This window comes from Schistocerca gregaria, chromosome X (genome assembly GCF_023897955.1).
Source record: "Schistocerca gregaria isolate iqSchGreg1 chromosome X, iqSchGreg1.2, whole genome shotgun sequence".
Classification (NCBI taxonomy): domain Eukaryota; kingdom Metazoa; phylum Arthropoda; class Insecta; order Orthoptera; family Acrididae; genus Schistocerca; species Schistocerca gregaria.
In genome coordinates this window covers 683,493,661-683,516,679 of record NC_064931.1, presented here as the reverse complement: position 1 = coordinate 683,516,679, position 23,019 = coordinate 683,493,661, and the positions used below count along the sequence as shown (strand labels likewise).

General features: G+C 41.5%; 1 protein-coding gene across 1 annotated transcript in view; it reads left to right on the top strand.

Moving 5' to 3' along the window:
• The first annotated feature begins 3,245 nt into the window (after positions 1-3,245).
• LOC126298831 (arrestin domain-containing protein 2-like) overlaps positions 3,246-23,019 on the top strand; it is a 229,371-nt gene continuing 209,597 nt past the window's right edge. Inside the window, exon 1 of the mRNA XM_049990307.1 lies at positions 3,246-3,396. The gene's annotated coding sequence lies outside the window, so the exon portion shown is untranslated. The remainder of the gene's footprint in view (positions 3,397-23,019) is intronic.

Here is a 23,019-nt window from a genome sequence, read left to right as displayed (position 1 = left end):
ATCATCATCGTTATCGTCATCGTCTGCATTCATGGATTAGGTTCGAGGAACTTATTCCGGTTTCAGCATCTTAGCTCCATCGTTCCGTGACACGATCGACGTCCCTTTCACCTTTGGGTACGTGTTGCAAAACATTTTCTTATATCTGCTTTGTTGCATTCTGTTTGCGTGTTCTTTCCGTGTATGCTCATATGTATGGATTTTTGTTGCAGTTGTTTTGATCTCATTTTAACATCTTCGTTTCTTCAACATTTCATTTCTGACGTTTGTGTCCGATTTATGTCTTGCAAACCTCAGATCCATGACGTAACAATGACCTATCGGTGTTTTATAGAATTTAAGTTGCGTTTCTCTAGTTCTTTTTGTTTAACGTTTATTTTATTGTTATACAAACACCCTGGTATTTTGCTGCTTTGCTATTTATACCTTTATCATAATCAAAAGATATTTCGCATCACAGATAGTTAAAATAACTTACATACTCGATCGATTATTTTGTTTTGTATTACTGTTTTTGATCGCACCTGTTGCTTTCGTCGGAATGCCATTATTTTTATTTTTCCTAAAGATATTTTGAGATTGCTATTTTGACAAATTTCGTTTACGTTAAACATATTTGTTTGCAATTCTTCTTCTGGAGTAGCTATTATGGCCTGATCGTCGGCATACGTTAATGTTTTTATATAATGGTCATTATAACGTTAATAATTGTTCTTATCATCAGGTAGCTCGATAACGCCCAAAGACTCGATATTAGCTAATCGGTAACAATGAAGTAAAGGTTTTACTTGGAATGAAATACAACCTGCATAGGAAAACGACATCTTTTAAGATTCTCTCTTGTGTTCTGAATTATGTACACTTAAATTTTTCTTACCAGTACAGCCGTGCTTTCGGTCATACTTGAAGTGACGTAGGTGTTGTAACGATTTTGAGTTTTTACTAGAGCAGCTCAGTGCATTTACTAAATCTGAAGCTGAGGCAATAGCAAGACGTAATGAGTACACATACAGCGCCAAATATCGCTACGGTCAGTTGAAATATAACGAGGTATGTAACAGCTTGGTGCTTAAGAGATTAATACCTATTCTGGAAACAGGTTTAGTTTCGGAATTTGAGAAATGGAACGTTCTTACGTCCTTTAGTTTATGAAGACCACTAATGAAGGAAAGATGGAAAGGAGATGAGGGTTTAACGCCCCATCAACGACGAGGTCATTACAGATGGAGCACAAACTCGGGATAGGGAAGGAAATGAGCTGTACCCATTCAATGGAACCATTCGTAATTTACTTTAAGATAAGTTGCTTGATTTTTTGCTTTTCATCTTAAATTGATGTTTAGAGTTTTTTGAACAAAATGGTGGTTAAAATAACTGAATTGGAGATGAGAAAGTTGTTTAAAATGAAATTAAAGTTCTCGTGGTGTGCATCCACGCCCTTGTTTCCGCTCCCTTCACCCGTTAGTGTCGTCATTAGACTCATATTCGGGAAACATATACTATACAGACATTTTTCAAGTTGACAGCCCTGTAAGACGATACGTTTTGCGATGTTCTTATGTCTCCCTTGTATATATATGGTTTTCTAGCGTTGTTTTCCTTATAAACTTTTCTGTAGTTTGATCTGCAGCTATTTTGTCATTCTCGAAAGTTATTATGCCTGTAATTTGTCTTAATGGAGAGCAGTTATCAGGTGAAGTCTAGAATTGCTAGGAATATTTCTGGGTTTAATAGGAGACAAACGCTGTTGGCAGTCGATTATTTGAGAGTAACCGAAGCTGAAAAGTGGGTCCTGGAGGCAAGCAAAGACAGCGGAATACGGAAAAACAAGAAAACGAAGAAAGAAGATTAGGAACGTGTAATCTAAGAAGATTATGCAACTGGAACGCATTACGAACGACAGAGGTCAATCGTAGATCAAATACATCTTTGAATTGAATTTCCCAAAGATAAAATTTTCGGACATGTTTATTTTATGCAAGGAAAAAAATCTGTTTAAGGTATAGGTCTGAATTTTTTTGCGACGTCGCAGGATACTATTTGGAGGAAAGCAGACTACAGACACTAACGTACTCTCAACAGGAAGGAAAATACGTACTGATTAATTACAAAAAAGTACCCTTAATTTAGATTATAAGGTGTAAATATTTGTAGTATAAAAACTTGTGGCTGAAATGACGTATTGTAGTCAACTTTTTAGACAGACATGTTGTTTGTGTGTACTTAAAGTTTCACGCTTATGAGAAGCACAGTTAGTCAGTAGATAGATTCCAAGTATGTCCCGGTATATAGAAGTGCAACCAACTGATCTTCACAAAAAAATGTTATAAATTAAACGTGAGAACTAATTTCATTAACCGTGTACCAAAATGTTCAGCAAGAAACATTCCTATTGTCCTACAATTTTCACTCCACTAGGAGTCACGTTTTATGGTCAAAGCCGCGTAAAATTCATGAAAATTGTTTATATTTTTGCAGATTTTCACAGGCAAGTTACCTTCAGCGGGTTAGGGAAATCACAGAAAACCTTAATCTGGATGGCAGGACATGAAATTGTATCGTCATCCTACCGAATACGAGTCTAGTACGCTAAGCAAGGCACCAACTCACTCAGTACCACTATTCAGACAACCAATCACCTTTTATAGCGCCCAGTGTTTGCTGCAGAACCAACCTAGTTCGTCAATCTGCTAACTGAAGTTGTGCTTCCCTGTGTGGTCAGTGCTTAGGACATTGATCTTATCGCTAAGCATATTTTTTGACAAAGCATCTCTGAATATAGGTTGCCATTTCAGTCGCAATCCCTAAAAATGATTCTGTATCTTTATTATTTGGTTACACATTTTTATATAGTCTTAATTACAATTTCTAAGGGTTCAAACAAGGAACTGCAAACCTATGATCGGTGTTTGTGATAGTTAAGTCTTTATCAATAAGAAATTAACAATTTCGAGCTGACGAGAATTGTACTATATCGGAAATCTATTCACGTATACGCATTCACTTAATTTCGAATTAATTTTCCCTTTTTCTTAATGTACAAGTTAGTATAAATGCTAATATCTGCCGTCAAAAAATTACAAAAATTGTAGAGCCTTTAGTTTTCTGGCTACTATTCTTATGAAAGCGGCATCGTTTTTGAAAAATAAAGACTTAAAAGGCCGTCGAGTTGGTCGAATGTCACTATCGATAGGTCGCAGGTGGGGCGCGCCCCCGCGTCGACGCAGTGGACCCGTCCGCGCTTCCTGTTTGTGTTGGGCGAATATCGAACGGCAGGGGCAGTCGGTGTGTGCTCGCACGTGCAGTAGGCTTTTTAGCCGCTGTGCCTCCATCCAAGCTTCACGCCCCGGCACCAACGGCGAAGATATTCTTTCGCGCCGACTACGCACATACCAGGTAAATATACCGTCCCGCTCGCTGTAAATTCGTTGGCAAGTTAGCATGCAGAAGCGCGTTCATGTTAAAGACAACACACGACGTTGCTCGTCGAACAGTTTGAGAACGAATGCGTTTAACACCGTGACAACCACTAATTGTTTCCGCACATAACACAAAGTGTCGGCTTCTTTCCCTCTAAAATGATGCCAAAATCTACATCTCCTCCGAATCCCTGAGACTTTACGCGGCACTTCGTGGCTATGCAATTTTTCAAAGCAACTCTCTTGTACCGCAACCTTGCAAACACAGGTTACTGTATTTGAATGTGAAAATACGAAGACGCTTGCTGGGTGCTTTCCAGTCGAGCAGTGGTTACGCCCACTCGAAGCGTCAATGTGTGTATGTGTGTGTGTGTGTGTGTGTGTGTGTGTCTGTCTGTCTTCACTGACGTGTAAATGCGGTCTCCACCTGTTCACCATACTTCAGGTAATTTCACTCAGCTGTCAATGGTGAACACGATGCACTGCTGGATAGCACGGAATTTCAACCATATTTTATCATAAGAACTTATACTGTCATTAAAAAAAAAGAAAGAAAAAGAAAAACTTTCGCAACGTTTGGTCTTAGGACGCTTCAGTGCAAGATTTGGAATGAAATAATACATGATTCCCCGTATAGTTCTATGTTGTCATTATCGAGATCGAAATTACGATTTTGCCGTCCATTTGAGACATTAGAATATTCCGCAAATGTGCAGTACACTTCCTCGCGTAAACACCAAGTACAAACAATGATTTCTTCGAATCCTTGCAGAGATTTGCACACTGTCTATATTTTCCCCACTGTTTAGTATGCAGTAGCTACAGCGTTTCATTTTTCTATAAACTGTAAGGCCAAAACATTAATTGTTGTTCGCAGTATCAAATTTTCGTGTCAGGCTGGAGTTGTAAGTACTTTGTGTCACGCAAGAATCATAAATACTTATTTGAGCAATCTGATTTCGGGTTAACTTAATTTATGAAGTGTTATGAATGTTTTTTTTCTTTCAGTTACCAGCATGATGCTGCTCTTTTAATTGTATTTCGGACCAGACATTGTTGCTAAATCCTTTCGTTCAGACTGTCTGCTGAGCCTGAATGAATTTCGGGAAGCGCTTAATCTCAATGGCGGCATGTCAGATGGCAGCACCAATGACTGTCCAGTAAATTCTCTCAACGGATCAGCTGACCTACCACTGACACAGATTGTGTCTCTCAACCACCTATACGTCGAATATGATTAACTATACTTTATAATTCGCTCATCGATACTGAAAACGTCTGTGACGTTGCCTTGTTCCAAGATCGATTAAAATGAGTCGAGAAAATTACTGAACTTTAGCCGAAATCACGTGAGACAGTGCATATGGTATCTGCGACAGGTTTTTGGCTTTTTTTTTCGAGCGCCGTAAATATTGATTAGTACGCTGATACGTGAACAAGCATTGGGAGGAACGCTTGTGCCTCTTTCTAGCGAAGCAGTTGTGCGGTTTGTATTAAATTGGTGGTGGTAGGAATAAAAAAATCCAAATGTAATTAAGAATGACAGTATGTCTTTTTTATTAGGAAATATGGAACTGTAATTTAAGTATGTAACATATCATTCGGGGTGGTAGGAAGCCGAACAGACTAGCAGATGATATGACACAAACTGAAATTTAATGTTAGAAGAAACATTCTGATAAAAACATCTTTTAGAGCCATTATTGGTCATGTATAAGGTAATTTAATTTCGTGAATGAAGTACTTGCTATTCCCCTAACTGAATTTTATATTTATGTAAACAGCTTTATGTGTTTTCTTACACTGTATAGTGTTTGAGGATTATGTGAAAAATTTATTTTTAAATGTTTTCGGCGTGGATGGTTATTCTTGGTTATAAAGCTAAAGAATATAGTTCTTTTCTGTCAATTATAACTAACTGCTTAGTTGTTCTTTAATTGCGATTACTTTATGAAGCATTTTTAGACTGATAATGATATGCGTGTTTGGGCTCAAGTCAGCCCATCCAAATATTTTTGAGGCTATTGTATGTAAATTTGTAAAACGGAAAAGAGTGAGCAACAATTGAAACATAAAAATGCACCCTCTCCTCACACACACACACACACACACACACACACACACACACACACACACACACACACATATGCAAAAGTACTGATTCATAGTTGTCCGTTAGTGATACTGAATCTATAACAGTTTTATTAATTATTTGAGTTTCCAGATATCTCTCATAATATAGTAACACTGTAGAGATAGTTCATCTACATACAACCTTCAGCATGTTATAGATAAGTAATTGCAGCATTTTTTTAGTGTTCCAGTTGTGTCATGTAAACACTGTAACATTTAGTAACAGTTTCATTTTTTAAAGAAATTAGTTTACAGCTTCTATTACACATCCTAATGACGTATTTCTGATATTGTTACCTTCTTCTTAGTTTTTCATGATGCTCCAGAAATTCATGTGTCTCACCACTTTTCTTTTATTTCACTTTTATTGTTGCCACTGAATTGCTTCAGCTTGATACAGATGAAATAGTAGAATAAAAGATGGATACGCAAGGCTATCCTGGAGAATCTATGAAAGAAGACTGCTTATTCCAGAAAACAAAATTCTCAGATTTGAAGCTGAGGTAAATCTGTAGTATGATAACCGTAAAAAGCGCTTGCAGTGGAAACGGATCACGTAAGCCACGAGCATTGTGAGTTAATTGTGTCTGACAATGGGAGACTTCTTAAAGGCTTTAAGTAATAAGGATGCGTAGTCACTACATACATGACATTCCATATGGATTCTCTGAAGCAAAACCTTTGATTGGTAGAAGGTTGTAATAAAAATCCGCTTCCTAAATTTGGAAAATAATATTCTCAGAATAGAACTACAATATTAATTCATGTTAACTAAAATTTATCGAAGCACCTGGTTTCATGTGAGTGACTTCAACAGCCTCTAGAATCTTCGTAGGATATTCATAGCCGTAACTGATAATACACATCATTGACTGTTAGTCTTCCAAGACAACTGAAAGATAGTCAGATTCCTCGGAGCTAACAAAACGGATAAACTGAAAGAGTATGTTTAAGAAATTAAGTGAATAATTCCAGTCGCAAATCTTCTTCTTCTGATAGAGTTACAAAGCTGCAATGGCCTTAACCTCTTCAACAAGGTTCCTCCATTCTACCCTTTCCAGAAGGCTTCTTCAGCATTCTCTAACTCAGAGATCTTATATCTACTTCCAGATGGTCTCTCCACGGCTTTCGTGGCCTTCCTCTTTCTCTTCTCCCAGTTAGCCTCCACTCGAAAACCTTTCTAGTTGTTCGTCCAGCAGCCATCCTAAGAACGTGTCCAAGCCAGACTATTCTCCTAGCTTTTATTGTTCTGACAATGTCAGTTCCTTGTATGAGGCGACCCAGCTCAGTTCGTTCTAGATCTCCAGAAACCATTTTTATCCTAAATTGCCCCATAGATCTTGAGCAGCACTAGTTAATGTCCATGTTTCCCACGTCCGTATGTTACAAGTGGGCTGATCATGACCTTATAAATTTGAAGTTTCAATTGTGTATTTAATATCCTAGAGGCGAGTAATGTCTTAAACTTGTGGAAGTATCTATTACCACTTGGGATGCGCTGTTTTATTTCAGTTGACATGGAATTTGCCCTACTAATATTAGATCACAGATAATTCTGCGTGCTCAACATTGAAACCAGCTGCTGATAGTTTATCAAAGTTATTATTTCCCTTCCTGGTGAAATTCATGTATTTCGTCTTCTTTTCATTAATAGAAAGGCCTCCATGTAGTTTGGCTTCTTTCAGATCACTTATTGTTCTCTCTAGTGAAACTCTTCTTTTACTAATAATTGCTACATATTAGCGTACGAACATATCTGGGTTGACTTAGTGCTGACGGAACCAGATATTTGAAGCTTTGAAATGGCTGCTTCAAGAGTCATATTAAAAAGCATTGTACCTAGGGGATCCCCTTGTTTGTCTTCATTACTAACGCTAAACCATTTACTGAGTTCCAGTCGTGAATAGACTTCATTAATGCGTAAGAGCATTGATGCGCAAAGGACAGTGAATTATTAAATGGCCATACGAGATAGTATCACGGAGCGTAGTGAAGTAGTCTGCGCCTTAATGGAACTTCACAAGAAACGCTACTCAAAACTCGTGGCTGTCTCGAGTTGCTGAAGTGTGATCACGGGCTAGGCCTTTGAAAGGAAAGGAAATGACTAATTGAAAGAGTCTAAGTAATGAGTTATTTACTAGTCATTCAGCCATAACTCAGTATTCGTTCCCTTAGAATTTGCAAAACCATACAGAATGGGAAGCTTAATGCTTGCACCTTTACAACAATACCTTCGTGTTTCAACCTGTGTTGGCTTCATTGAAAGACGCCACACAAGTACGATGGAACTAACGCAAATTTTTTATTTCTGGAAACGAAATTTGTCGCACGGAAGATAATGAATGTGGAGAATCACTGTCATAGTCTGCCATATATCATACATATTTTCCAAGAAAAGATATTTCTATTGCTTACCATTGCTGTATAAATTCGTATATTTTGTTATATGATGTACTGAAGTGCTATGTACATGAGAAATTACACAAAACTCGTCCTGTATCTGGAATTAAGACTCTTTCTATTCACGATGCAGTACGCAGACTAGCGGTTCATTACAGGTACTTTATTTATATTATACATAATATAGTTGCGTGTGTGATTCGTTCTGCTAATTTCTATCATAATAAAATTCACTTTCAATTCGATACTTCGTAACTAGGAGCTTTAATGCTGCATATCAACCCGGTTTATGAACACCGTAAGCTCAAGGTTACAAACTATACAAGTGGTAATTCAGGTTACACTGGCGTAAACGTAGATCCACCACGTTATTGATATCAGTATGCTGTATTTTCTTTTGATCACCACGAGAGGCAATCGGAAATGCACGTAAATTCCATTTAAACGCTAAGTAAGCTGTACAGTTATTTGCGCTTATTTTTCTCGTGTTTCTGTCTTCAGTAGTATGTCGTATTCATTTGAAAGTCTTTCTTCCCTAAGAAACATAATTTTATCTCTACTTCGAGTTTTTCTCTTTTTCAGTGCACCGTGTTTCCTTTTGCGACATTCCATCACTGTCTATAAATTTAAGCATGCAGAATTTTCTTTTATCGTAAATGGATCATTTCGTCCTTCTTTTCTTTATATTTTTAAACTTCAAATTGCACCTGATCGTTATCTAATTACGACCTAAATCAATATCTACCAATACGTTTACCCTTCTAGCCAAACAGTAACTTCTGGATGTCAAAGAAGCACAGGTAGGCTGGGTTATTAAACTCTATCGATTTCTCCACAATCTATCAAAGTGGAAACACCATCTATTGTGCTCCTGTCAATTATTAATGCTCGCACTCGTGCCACTTATTTATTTCATAAATCTGGTGGAAGGTACACTACAGTTAAAATTTCCTCGTGGAAACACTCTTCTTTATCTGGTGACGAAACGAGTGCTGTGCGCTCTAATATTTTTTTGTGTTGGCTGAACTCCGGCCTGGACCGTTGGTGAAAAATATCATCGTGTTACAGGGTTTCTTACTCAGCTGTAATGGCACCTCATGCGTATGAAATTATATTTTAGCTGCTTGATTAAGATAAAAGCTTTTAAATAAAAAAATTGGATCGCATTAAGTTGTTAGAATTTAAATATTTTGTAACAACTTACATGCCATTCTAGACTCTTTTTATTTAAAAACTTGTATTCTAATTTCTGATCGCTGTTTCCCAGGAATGATGTTCCAAAAGATGTTTGATTAAGCATTTCTCTCTCCCTTAACTACGTATTTTAGAATGCAGCTGATAACTTGAAATAAAAATTACTTATTTTAAATTGCTCTCGTTTTCATTGCTTTATATGACCTGTGTGTCACGTGTCCCCAAATAGTTTCATCAGTATCATAATCTATGTAGCTGCCATTATCATTTTTTTCCCCTCAGCCCTTTACATTAATAGGAGAAGCTACTGTTTCTATGCCTTGATTTAGGCACAGATTTTAGTAACTTATGTGATGAATAAACTGATGAAAATACCGGGTGGGTACGAATAAAGTGCAGCTACTCACAGGTGTATAGTGTGGGCTGTGATTACCTTGTAGCAGCAAAACTTTGTAGATATTCTAATGCGTTAATGCGGAACCGATTAACTCTGGAAAAATTAGTTCCAATTTTGGCCACCAGGTGTAAATCTGGTGCTGTGAATTAAAGAAAGACGTACAGAAATACGTATTTCCCTGAGTAACAGATTAGGAGCGGGATGTGGGCAGGAAAGGTCAAACAAGAAACGAAAAATGTTGATGTTATTATTAATTGCTGCTTGCAAAGTTTGTTCAATATGAGCATCCGAGATGTCGACGAGATGCTGTACAGTGCGAGATTTGCACCTGGTGGACAAAATTGGAAATAATTTTTTTCGGGTGTAAATCGGTTCCGAATTAATGCGTTAGAATATCTAACAAGTTTAACTGCCTTACGATAATTACAGTCCACACTATGAGTAGCTGCAGTTTAATTATAACCACCCAGAACCTTCTCTGAAGTCTCCCTGAAGGCAGACTCTAGATTTTTAAATGCGGTTCCTTCAGCAACCTGTAGTATCTGTCGTCTAATGGGAGAAGGAAATAAGATTAAGGTTTAACGTCCGGTCGACAGATAGGTCATTAGGAACGAAGCGCAAGATCAGATTATTTTTAAGGATGTGGAAGAAAATCGGCCCTTCAAAGGAACCATCCCGGAGTTTTCCTGCAGCGATTAGGGGAAATCACGGAAAACCTAAATTTGGATGATCGGATTTTAACCGTCGTCCTCCTGAATGTTAGTCCAGTGTGCTCACCACTGTGCCATCTCGCTCTGTGCTCGACATTGGGATCATTAGGGGGAAAAAACTGCTGTAGAGTTACCAGAGAGAAGTTTTGTAATCGCCCTCTTTCGTAAATAAGGTTATCTCCCTAATGAAGATTTTAATGAATCTCAGCCTAGTATTTTGTCTAGAAACAGATGTGTATAGAGGCACTTGGAAGTCTATATAATTACAAGCAACCGTCCGTCGTCAACCTGTCTGGTACAGCGCGTCACGTGATAATCGAAGGAACATTACAATGGCGTCGCTGCGTAGCAGATGGACAAAGCACGAATTCAGTAGATAAGGAGTCACCTAAAGATGTTATACACAGCTATGTGAAGAAGTATACCATCGTGCAGATCGTGAATTCCATCCACAAACACATTTCATCCATTTTCTCATACGACCAAATGCGCAAATTTTCACATGGATGGATCAGTGAATGGTAGTGACATTGTCATAACAAATCTTAAGTGTATTCAGCCGACGATTACATGGGAAAGCTTGCAGACTAGTAAATCGGGTTCACAATTCGTGGAATATTTTAGACGAGGCTAATCGTGTAGCTACGGTTACCGTCGGCCTGCAAAAGAACAACTCACGGGGAATGGCGTGAAGTGGGCCCGCGGAACCTGGTTGTGTACTCTTTTCTTTCTCCGGACTAGCATGGTTCACGAGATGTAATTGTGAGTCTGGCAGGTGCCACCACAAACCTACAAAGGTAGCTTTGCTAAATGGGCACAAACTGCAGGAAACGATCGCTGAAAAGATAAGGAGCAGAAATAAAGTTCCTCAATTAACTGCACTTCATGAATTTTCTAGCGCTGAAATTATTCTCGGGACCCTAGGGCTGGTTGAAAACCGAAGTTGAAAGCTTTGAGAAATTTAGCGGTTCATGGAACGTATTTCTAGAAGGAAGATTTGACTACATAGGAGGGGGATTGTTCATTGCAGCTGAGAAAAATGTTGTATTTGTTGAGGTCGAATTTGAGTGACAGTGAAGTTATGTGGTCGCGTAGCTCTAGGCGAAATCAAGGTAATTGTTGGATGTTTTTATCGGCTACCCGATTCCGTTGTGACAGTTTTCGAGTCATTCAAACCTAGTATACTGTCAGCATCGTAGAAATGCCCAGATCATGTAATGTTAGTTGGAGACGACTCTAACCTGTCGAGTATAGCCTGGGAGGTCTATGGATTCATTGCAGGGGTACAGACAGATCTTGCGAAGAACTTCGAAGTACTTTTGAACACGTTTTCCGAAAACTGTCTGGAACAGCTAGTTCGACAGCCCGTACACGATGGAAGTATTTTAGACCTTGTAGCTACAAACAGGCCACGATTTATCGACAGTGTCAGTGTACAGACAGAGATTAGTGATCATGATGTCATCATAGCGGCTGTGGTTACTAAAGTTTATAATCCAATTAAGAAGGATAGGAGGGTGTTTCAGCTAAAAAGAACAGACAAGCAGTTGTTAGCATCTCACTTAGACAATGAAATGACATCATTTTCGTCCAGTATGATGAACATAGAGGAATTATGGGCAAAAGTTTAAACGGACTGTAAATCACATTAGGGACATCCATTACGGATGTTTAAGAACCCTTGCCTGTTTATTCAGTATAAATACAGCAACCAGTCACTTTTTTGAAATAGTTATTGGTTCCATAAACCGCTTTACGAACCTTTTCGGACTCGTCTTCATGTAGTGCACGGAATGTTACATGACTATTTTAAAGCATAATGCTGGGTGCTGGCTCTGTGACAAGAAGATGGAACATGCTTTAATGCAATGCCATGAGTATTGTTTATATGGTGATTTGGATCCAAAAATGTATTCTGTACCTAAAGCGACAGTGTGGGTGGCTTTGTTGTTAACACCCATCTAACAGCTTCCATTGTGATGGAAAGCTGCCAAGGTTTCCTAGTTACGGTGTATATACATACATATCCTGTAAAAAGTGAGTGACGTTTTACCTACTGTCCATCACAATGGAAGTTGATAGATGGTTATTAACAAACCCACCCATACTGTCGCAGTAAGTACAGAATTCAGTTTCGGATCCAAATCGCCCTATAAACAATACTCGTGTCGATGCATTAAATCATGTTCCATCTTCTTGTCAGGGAGCCAGCACCCAGCATTACGCTTCAAAATAGTCATGTAACCTGTACGCAACCTAAAGATAAGGCTCAAAAGGTTCGAAAATCGGTTAATGGAATAAATAACCATTTCAAAAAAGGATTGACTGCAGCTTTCTGTATTTATATAGGATTGTAAATCGTGCAATGGAGAAGTGAGTGCTGAGTAAGTGAATTAAGGATGAACAAGATCCACCACGTTTTAACAACGAAATTGGGAAAATTGGGAAGCAAATGCAGTTGCACTATCGGTTCAAAAGAGAACGCACAAATGACGACAGGCAGAGGTTATTAGAGATTCGTGCGTCTGTGAAAAGATGTATGCCCGAAACATACAAGAACTATCACCTACCTTAGCAAAATATCTGCCCGAGAATCCGAGGAAATTCTGGTCGTATGTGAAATCGATAAGCGGATCTAAGCCTTTCGTCCAGGCATTCGTTGACCAGGTAGGTGTGGCAGTAGAAGACAGCAAAAGGAAAGCCGTAGTTTTAAATTTCTCTTTTAAGAAATCGTTCACGCAGGAAGATCGTACATACCGTCATCTGGCCATTTCCGTATGGAAGACCTTGTAATAGACATCATGTCGTAAAGAAACAACTGAATTAGTTGAAGGGTGTTTTACCCTATTAAGTTTTACAGAGAATGCTCTTCTGCATTGACCGCTTACTTATCTTGCATTTACCTCGCACCTCTCGCCCAGCGCAAAGACCCAAGCGACTGAAGAAAAACTCAGGTGACTCCTGTGTATAAGTGGGGTAAAAGAACGGACCCAAAAAACTACAGACCAATATCCCTGACATCGGTTTTCTGCAGAATTCTTGAAAATATTCTCAGCTCGCTGCTGTGGCGTACGGGAAGGCGTCGGAGTTGAGTGATTGCGGGAGGATAAAAGATGACTTAGAAAAAAATTCTAGTTGATGTAATAAATGACAGCTGGCTCTAAAACGTTAATGCAGATGAATAGGAAAAACAAACCCGTAGAGCTCGACTACTGCATTAATAGTCATGTCGATTAGATATATCTATTCGTAAAGTTGCAAAGCGATACGAAATGGATCGAGCATGTAAGGATTGCAGATGGGAAGGTGAATGTTCCACTTTGGTTTATTGGGAGATTTTTAGGAAAGTGTGGTTCATTTGTAAACGAGACCTCATATAGGACACTATTAAGATCTATTCTTGAGTACTGCTCGAGTGTTTTGGATCCGCACCACGTCGATCTAAAAGAAGGCATCAAAACGAATCGGAGGCTACATTTGTTGCCGGTAGGTTCCAACAACAAACAAGTTTTATGGAGATGCTTCGGGATCACAAATGGAGGAAAGGCGATGTTTTTTTTTTTTTTTGCGAGGAACACTACTAAGAAAATTTAAAGATTAAAGAACCAGCGTTTGAGGCTGACTGCAGAACTATACTACTGCCGCTAACGTACATTTCGCGTAAGGACAACGAAGATGAGAGAAATTAAGGCTCATGTAGAGGCATATAGATATTTGTTTATCCCCTCGCTCTATTTACGAGTGGAACAGGAAAGGAAATGACTAAGAGTGGTGTAGTGTAGGCATCATACACATCATACGGTGGCATACGCAATACGTAGAGGTAAATATAGAAAAGGACATACAGAAGGAAATGAGTTCCAAGGGAGGTACACTCGCTTGAAGGTGGAGATAAAAGATCTTTAACGGTCACCGCGGTATCAATACCGGGCAGGTGATCTGCCAACATGGGATGAGCCAGACGACCGTCTGGAACATTTTCCACAATTGCCACTTCCTCCGTCACATACGCCTGCAGGCCTTATTACGTGTGGAATTGCTCATTAGCATCGTTTCAGCCTCAATGTGTGGGTGAGGATTATTGGCCACCGTCATCTGGTCATCCTACCACAGCACCTGTGCGAATCAGCCATTGAAACCCACAGTGTCGAAGATTTTTTATCTCCAACTTCAGCTAGGGGCACCTCCCTTGTTGCATTTCCCACCATATGTACGTCTACATATGTATTCCACCAGCCATCCTATAGTGCATGGCAGAGGGTACCTTATATCACTGTTAGTCATTCTCTTTCCTGTTCCACTAGCAAATAGAACGAGGGGGTAAAGGACTGTATGTGGCTCTGTATGATCCCTAATTTCTCATATCTTATCTTCGGGGTTTTTAGGCAAAATGTATGTTGGCGGCAGTACAGTCATTCGGCAGTCAGCTACAAATACCAGATCCCTAAATTTTCTCTATAGTGTTCTTCGAAAAGAACGTCACCTTTCCTCCTGGAATTCACGTTTGAGTTCCAGAAGCATATCCGAAACACTTGTGTGTTGTTCGAACCTACCGGTAACAAATCTAGAAAACTACCTCTGAATTGCTTTGATGTCTTCCTTTAATCCGACCTGGTACGGTTGCCAAATGCTCGAGCAGAACTCAAGTATAGGTTGCACTAGCGTTCTATATTCGGTCTCGTTTACAGATGAAGCAGACTTTCCCAAAATTCTCCCACTCATCCCAAGTCGACCATTCGCCTTTACTACCACAATCCTCACTTGCTCGTTTCATCTCATATCTCTTCGCAACGCTACGCCCAGATATTTAAACGACGTGACTGTTTCAAGCAGGACACGACTATTGCTGTATCCGAACATTACGGATTTGTTTTTCCTGCTTGTCTACATTAATTTATATTTTTCTACATTTGGAGCTAGCTTCCATTCATCACACCAACTAGAAATTTGTCTGGCCATCTCGTATTCTTCCACAGTCACTCTACGTCCCGTACACCACACCATCGTCAGCAAACAGCCGAGATTGCTGCCCATCCTATCCGCCAGGTCATTTATGTATATAGAAAATAATAGCGTTCTGTCACACTTCTCTGGGGCACTCCTCACGATACTCTTGTCTCTGATGAACACTCGCCGTCGAGGACAATACATTGAGTTTTGACACTTAAGAAGTCTTCGAGCCACTCACATATTTGGGAAACTATTCCGTACACTTGTACCTTTGTTTGTAGCGTACTGTGGAGCACCGTGTCAAATGCTTCCGGTAAATCTGGATACATGAAATTTGGTTGTTGCCCTTCATCCATAGTTCTGAATGCGTATAATGTGAAAAGGGAAAGCCGAATTTCGGAAGAGCGAAACTTTCTAAAACCGTGTGATTCGTGAAAATAAACTTGTTAGGCCTATATACGAAATGAGGATGCGTTCAAGGATTCTGCAGGAAATCGATGTTAGGAATTTTGGTCTTTAATTTTGCGAGTCCGTTCCTTTATCCTTCTTCTACGCAGGAGTCACGTTTGGTTTTTTCCAGTCACATGGGACTCTGCGCTGGGCCAGAGATCCGTGGTAAATGCAAGCTGAGTAAGTGGTTAGTGGCGAAGAGTACTCTTTGTAAAACCGAATTGGAATTCTATACAGACCTGGCGAATGTATGTTTTCAATTACTTTAGTTGTTCTCTACGCCAAGGATGTTTAGTACTATGTCATCCATACCGGAGTCTATTCGACGGTCAAACGACGGTATGTTTGTACGACTTTTCTGCGTTAACGATTTCTTAAATGAGAAATTTTAAACTTCGTCTTTCGGTTTACTATGTTCAGTTGCCACAACAGACTGGTCAGTGAGTGACTGGATGGAAGCCTAAGACTCTCTTAGCGGTTTTACATACTACCAGAATTTTATCGGGTTCTCGGCCAAATCTTTTGCTAAGGTGTGATGATGGAAGTTCTTTTGTGCTTGATGCATAGCTTTTTTTCACAGAGGCACGAACCTCTACTAACCTCTCCCTGTCATCATTTGCGCGTCCTCTTTTGGATCAGGAGTGCAACAGCCTTCGGTTGCTCGGCACTTTTCATATTTCATTGTTAAATCACGGTGGGACTTTTCCGTCCTTAATCCACTTACTCAGCACATACTTCTCCAGACTACGATGCCTTACGTTCACTGTCATCGGTCATACATCGTAAATTCTCGATATGACCCCAATTGTATTAAATCAGTTTCCAGAACTTAAAAGAAAACCTTGAGGACTTCACTTTGATAGTGATGATGCGGTGCAAGCAGAGGTGAGGTTGTGGCTCCATCAACAAAGTCAGACTGTCTACAGTGACGGTATCAATAAATTGGTCTCTCGTTGGGCCAGTGTGCCTACATTGAGAAATATGGTTATTAAGAACCATTTCCTTCCTTTTTGTAATGTCCAGGGGACCATCATGAATCGCGCTGACTTCAGTGTAATTATTTTCTTTTAATAAAAGTGTCATTTCTTTTCGTCTCATTATGTATTTGTTTCAATTATCTTCAGTACTATAATGTAGCAGGTCTTTCTACGTACCATCTAAGTTTCAAAGAGCTATGTTGCTTTGCAATGACATATCATGCGAAAGTTACTTCTGTCTTCGAAGTTATGCATACCTGTGTACATCTGACACTATGACACTCTGTCTAAACAAACCAGTTTCGAAATTTGCCGTTGTTCTTTGATCTTTCTCTGTCTTATCAGTGAAAACTGATTTAGAAATGTCTCAGATAGAGGAGCAGTACTATACTGTGCCTCCACGCGTCCTGCCTAAATTATTGTAGCTGACCTTGCATCTACGTTATTGGGAGCTGGCTTCTCGTCCTATATTTGGCTTTTAGTGCTCTCTGTAATGGCTCATCGCTGCTACTGTAATCAGGCAATAACAGTCCTGCCTGTTACATTTGCTGATATTTAGAATAAGTTGTAAATATATACATAAAACGTTCAAAAAGAAACGAGCCGGAGGCATAATTACAGAAACCAGTACCTGTATGTTAGAAGCACTGACTCTGGCTGTTGAGACACTTGTCCCGCTGTGACACAAGGCAGTGAATGGCTGTCTCCTAAAATTTCCGGGGCTGCGATGTTAACCATTTGCGCACCTACAGCTGGATGTCGTCGTTCGAGGTAAATCGTTTGCCCCTATGCTGACGTTTTTCTTTGATCAAGGTAGCCCCCTTGTGATTCACTTCTTGCAGCACGGGACAACAGTGAATTCCCAGCGTTACTCAAAAACCTTGACCACCCTTCGCCAAGCGATCAAATCGAAACGAACAGGTAATCTCACACGTGGGGTCATTCTGCTCCACGACAATGCAAAGCCTCAGACGGCCAACACAGTCGCGGCACTCTTGCAGAAATTAAAATGGGAGGTTCTCGGCCACCCTCTCTCCCTGTGATAAGGCCATTTTTGGTCCCCTTAAAGAGGCACTGAGGGGGCAAACGATTTGCCTCGGACGACGACGTCCAGCTATACGTGCGGAACTGGTTAACATCGCAGGCCCTCGAATTTTAGGAGACAGCCATTCTGCGCCTTGTGTCACAGTGGGACAAGTGTCGCAACACCCAGGATCAATACTCCTAACATACAGGTAATGGTTTCTGTAATTATGCCTCCGGATCGTTTCTTTTTCAACTCCCCTTATACAATTATTACTGCGTTCCTCAACAACAGCCTCGGGGGAGGGGGCTGTTATTAACTCAGTCATTTATGTTTAGGGCATTAACGGTCAAATGACTTTTTTTAAGTACGCCCGACACTTATTTCGCTTATGATGGTTTATAGTCATTGAGACCGACAAATTGGGTACTGTCGGTTAAGAGCTGCCCTCATATTTCATAAACATGTATTTAATTTGCCAAACTACGAAGTCTCGCTTCTTAAATGCACTGACTGATCAAACGTGATCGGACAACCTATTAATGCAGAATGAAATTTACACTCTGCAGCGGAGTGTGCGCTGATATGAAACTTCCTGGCAGATTCAAACTGTGTGCCGGACCGAGACTCGGGACCTTTGCCTTTTGTGGGCAAGTGCTCTACCGAGTGAGCTATCCAAGCTCGACTCACGATCCGTCCTCACAGCTATACTTCCTCCAGTACCTCGTCTCCTACCTTCCAAATTCACAGAAGCTCTCCTGCAAACGTTGCAGAACTAGCACTCCTGGAAGAAAGGATATTGCGGAGACATGCCTTAGCCACTGCCTGGGGGATGTTTCCTGAGTGAAATTTTCCCTCTGCCGGAGAGTGTGCGCTGGTATGAAACTGGATGGCAGATTAAAACTAAAGCTAGTCCATTTCAGGAATGTTGTTGTCCACAACTCATTGCCTCACAGATGCTGCATTATGACAGGGTGCATTGTTATGTTATGCTGATGTAAACAATAATCGTCTCCGAAATGTCCCCCCCCCCCCCCCCCCGCACGCAGTACATGTCCTTACGCACCATTGACAGAATACAGCTGATACAGGGTAATCTGCTGGCAACAGGGCCTGTACACGTTGCAAACTTACACAACTGTGCTCTAGCAACAGTCACCAGACAGTCGTACGAGGAATATTCACTTGCAGCGCTAGAGGGAGTTGGGAAGTTGTGTACGGAATCCAGACTCTCCTGCTGTACATATGGGATTGCAGACCTTGGTCGTTCCCTCTGCAATCCATGGGATGTAAACTTCCCATGAGAGCACAGACGGCCATGGAGACGTTCAAATGTCTTCCGATTTGGACATCTTCACTGTGGGTACCTCGCCTGGTAAAACGACGAGCCAGGTCATCATTACCGTCAGCCTTACCATATATCTTAATATACGGTAAGGTATCTGCTTTCACCTCATCTGAGTACTACATGTCGAACACCAAATACAACATTCACATACCCTTCGAATCGTAATTAACTGTTCTGTTCATATCTTCTATCAGTGCAAAGACCTGGTTGAAGAAACATGTTCCACTGTCCAGTCACCTCAATGTTACCATCTGTCAGAAACCTGAATAACCACCTTTTGCTTCGCGGATCGCTGCGAGGCGTGCAGGAAGGGAGTCGGCGAGATTCTGAAGGGTACCAACAGAGACGAGGAGCCATGCCGACTCCATTTCCATGGTCAGCTGCGCAAGGTTTCTCGGTTGAGGATCCATGCTGCGACAGCCCGATCGAGGTGGTCCCACATATTCTCGATTGGGTTTAAATGTGGGAAGTCCGATGGCCAAAGGAGTAATTTAAACTCATCCTGGTGCTCTTCGAACCACGCACGTACACTGCGAGCTGTGTGACGTGCCACATTTCCTGCTGCTAGATGCTATAATGCCGAGGAAAAATAAAATGCTTGTAGGGATGGACTGGTCCTCAAGGATAGATGTGTGATCCGTTGTGTCTTACACAAAGATAAGATCACCCAGGGAATGCCATGAGCTCAGAAGCCTTCCTATGCTTGTTCCAGGGCGTTTACTTTCAGACGTTTCACGCCGTATATCAACCTGCCAGGGTAGCCGAGAGAACTAAAGCTCTGCTTCCTGGACTCGGGAAGGCGCGCCGGCCCCAGACCGAATCCCCTCGGAGGACTAACGACGAGAGCCTGGATGTGGTTTTTAGGCGGTTTTCCACATCCCACTAGGTGAATACCTGGATGGTCCCCACGTTCCGCCTCAGTTGCACGACTCGCAGACATTTGAACTATTCCATGGCTTGCACAGCATTCTATCCTGGGGGGTATGGGGTGGTGACAGGAAGGGCATCCGGCCACCCCTTAAAATTAACATGTCACGCCCGTTTAACCATAACAGCAGAACCCACAACGTCGGGATTACTACTTGGAAAGAGCGAGGTTCATGCCGTAGACGCCCACGATCGTGTGTCCCATGGAGCATAAAACGTGATTCATCTAAAAAGGCCACCTTTCGCCACTCAGTGGACGTCCAGCTGCGTTATTGGCGTGTGAATTCTAGTCTTCGTCGCCGATGAACACCAGTCAACATGGGTGCGTGAACCAGGCGCCTGCTGCAGAGGCTCATACGCAGCAGTGTTCGCAGAACGGTGGTTGAGAAGACAGTGTTGATAGAACCCTTGGTTCAACTGGGTAATGAGTTGCTCAAAAATTATACGTCTATTCTCCATATACACTACTGGCCATTAAAATTGCTAGACCATGAAGTTGACGTGCTACAGGCGCGAAATTTAACCGACAGCAAGAAGATGCTGTGATATGCAAGTGATTAGCTTTTCAGAGTATTCACACAAGCTTGGCGCCGGTGGCGACACCTACAACGTGCTGACATGAGGAAAGTTTCCAACCGATTTCTCGTACACAAACAGCAGTTGACCCGCGATGCCTGATGAAACATTGTTGTGATGCCTTGTGTGAGGAGGAGAAATGCGTACCATCACGTTTCCGACTTTGATAAAGGTCGGATTGTGGCCTATCGCGATTGCGGTTTATCGTATCGTGACATTGCTGCTCGCTCTGTCAACAGAATTCGGAATTGGTGGGTTCAGGATGGTAATACGGAACGCCGTGCTGGATCCCAACGGCCTCGTATCACTAGCAGTCGAGATGACAAGCATCTTATCCGCATGGCTGTAACGGATCGTGCAGACACGTCTCGATCCCTGAGTCAACAGATGGGAACGTTTGCAAGACAACAACCATCTGCACGAATATTTCGACGACGTTCGCAGCAGCATGAATTATCAGCTCGGAGACCATGGCTGCGGTTACCCTTGACACTGCATCACAGACAGGAGCGCCTGCGATGGTGTGCTCGGTGCACGAATGGCAAAACCTTATTTTTTCGGATGGTTCCAGGTTCTGTTGACAGCATCATGATGATCGCATCCGTGTTTGTCGACATAGCGGGGAACGCACATTGGAAGCGTGTATTCGTCATCGCCATACTGGCGTATCACCCGGCGTGATGGTATGGGGTGCCTTTGGTTACACGTGTCGATCACCTCTTGTTCGCATTGACGACACTTTGAACAGTGGACGTTACATTTCAGATGTGTTACGACCTGTGGCTCTACCCTTCATCCAATCCTTGAGAAACTCTACATTTCAGCAGGATAATGCACGACCGCATGTTGCAGGTCCTGTACGGGCCGTTCTGGATATAGAGAATAGTCGACTGCTGCCCTGGCCAGCTCATTCTCCAGATCTCTCACCAATTGAAAACGTCTGGTCAGTGGTGGCCAAGCAAGTGGCTCGTCACAATACGCCAGTCACTACTCTTGATGAACTGTGGTATCGTGTTGAAGCTGCATGAGCAGCTGTACCTGTACACGCCATCCAACCTCTGACTCAATGCCCAGGCGTATCAAGGCAGTTATTGCGGCCAGAGGTGGTTGTTCTTGGTACTGATTTCTCAGGATCTATGCACCCAAATTGCGTGAAAATGTAATCAAATGTCAGTTCTAGTATAATATATTTGTCCAATAAATGCTCGTTTATCATGTGCATTTCTTCTTTGTGTAGCAATTTTAATGGCCAGTACATGTCCGCAGCCGTCGTTCAACTCTGTCATATGTGGCCCTCGGAGCATAACAGTTGCCTCGGCGCAGGGTTTGGATAGCGCCATTTTGCCAGGCACTTTGTACTTTAACCAAGGTGGCACGTGAACACCTGAACAGTTTACAAACTTAGCCGTTTGGGAAATGCCTCGTCTTGACGTGAAGGCCAATGACCATATTCTTTTGGTCGTCAAACAAATCACTCCATTTCCGCATTGTGACAAAGATGCACTATTTACCTCGTTCCCCCGACACGCTTTAGATACCATCCACTACTAGTCCTGCCACATGCCGCCCCTGAGTGCTTTTGCACGTCGCCGTCGAACATAGGCCATGGTCACATTAATGTGATTTGACCATATGTAACTGTTTTGTAGACCGTAAATCGAAACCGAGCACTTCCGGACACATGATCTAATAAACTTTTTGTCTGCCTTGTGATGGGGAATACGAACCTGACATTATGTCCGCTATTGATGAAACTAACCGAACAATGAAAAGACATGAATATTTTTTCTAAATCATAAATCGCTTTTGAATGTAAATTTGTTGGTGAGACGTGTAATACGTGTGAAACGTCTAGCAGCACGTGTCAGAATTTGACAGCAGTAGTATCGTGTTGCCTCATCGTTCCGCAATGCTGCCACGCTTTGACCGGAATCCCACGACTAAAGCGAATATGGAATAGATGTCCTCCATTGCCATACTCGAAGTCATGCATGGCTGTAATGGCTCCACGAAACTATGGAGCTAAAGGAGAAACATCATGTTCGCTGGGCCAGGCAGATCGTACAGGTACGCCACGTACCTTGAGCTAGGAAGGTGTTAAACTGTTGCACTAGATAACAAGCTCTCCTGGGCGCACACTCGCTAAAGCACAGTTATGTGTTGTCGAGACACTGGCACACCATCGCTCACGACCCATTACGACTGACGAAGTTTGGCGTAGAAATGAAGCAGCGTAAAATATTCTAGGCGTATCTGTCATCCAAACTCAGTTAAACTCTAGCCTGAGCCAGGCTAGAGACAGGCTGCCAGAGTTGGATGCACCATGGAACAATTTTCACCCTTTTGCCTGTAATAGAAGTTTAATAGATTTTCTTATTCAATTTTGAAATGATGGCATTCAGTGCAAAGTGAAACAAAGACTGCTATGTGCGCATTCGCACCAAAACGGTTACAAGTAAGTCAAAGATTATGCAAAACTTTTTTTGATGTGTGTGGTAAATATTCGCAGAATAA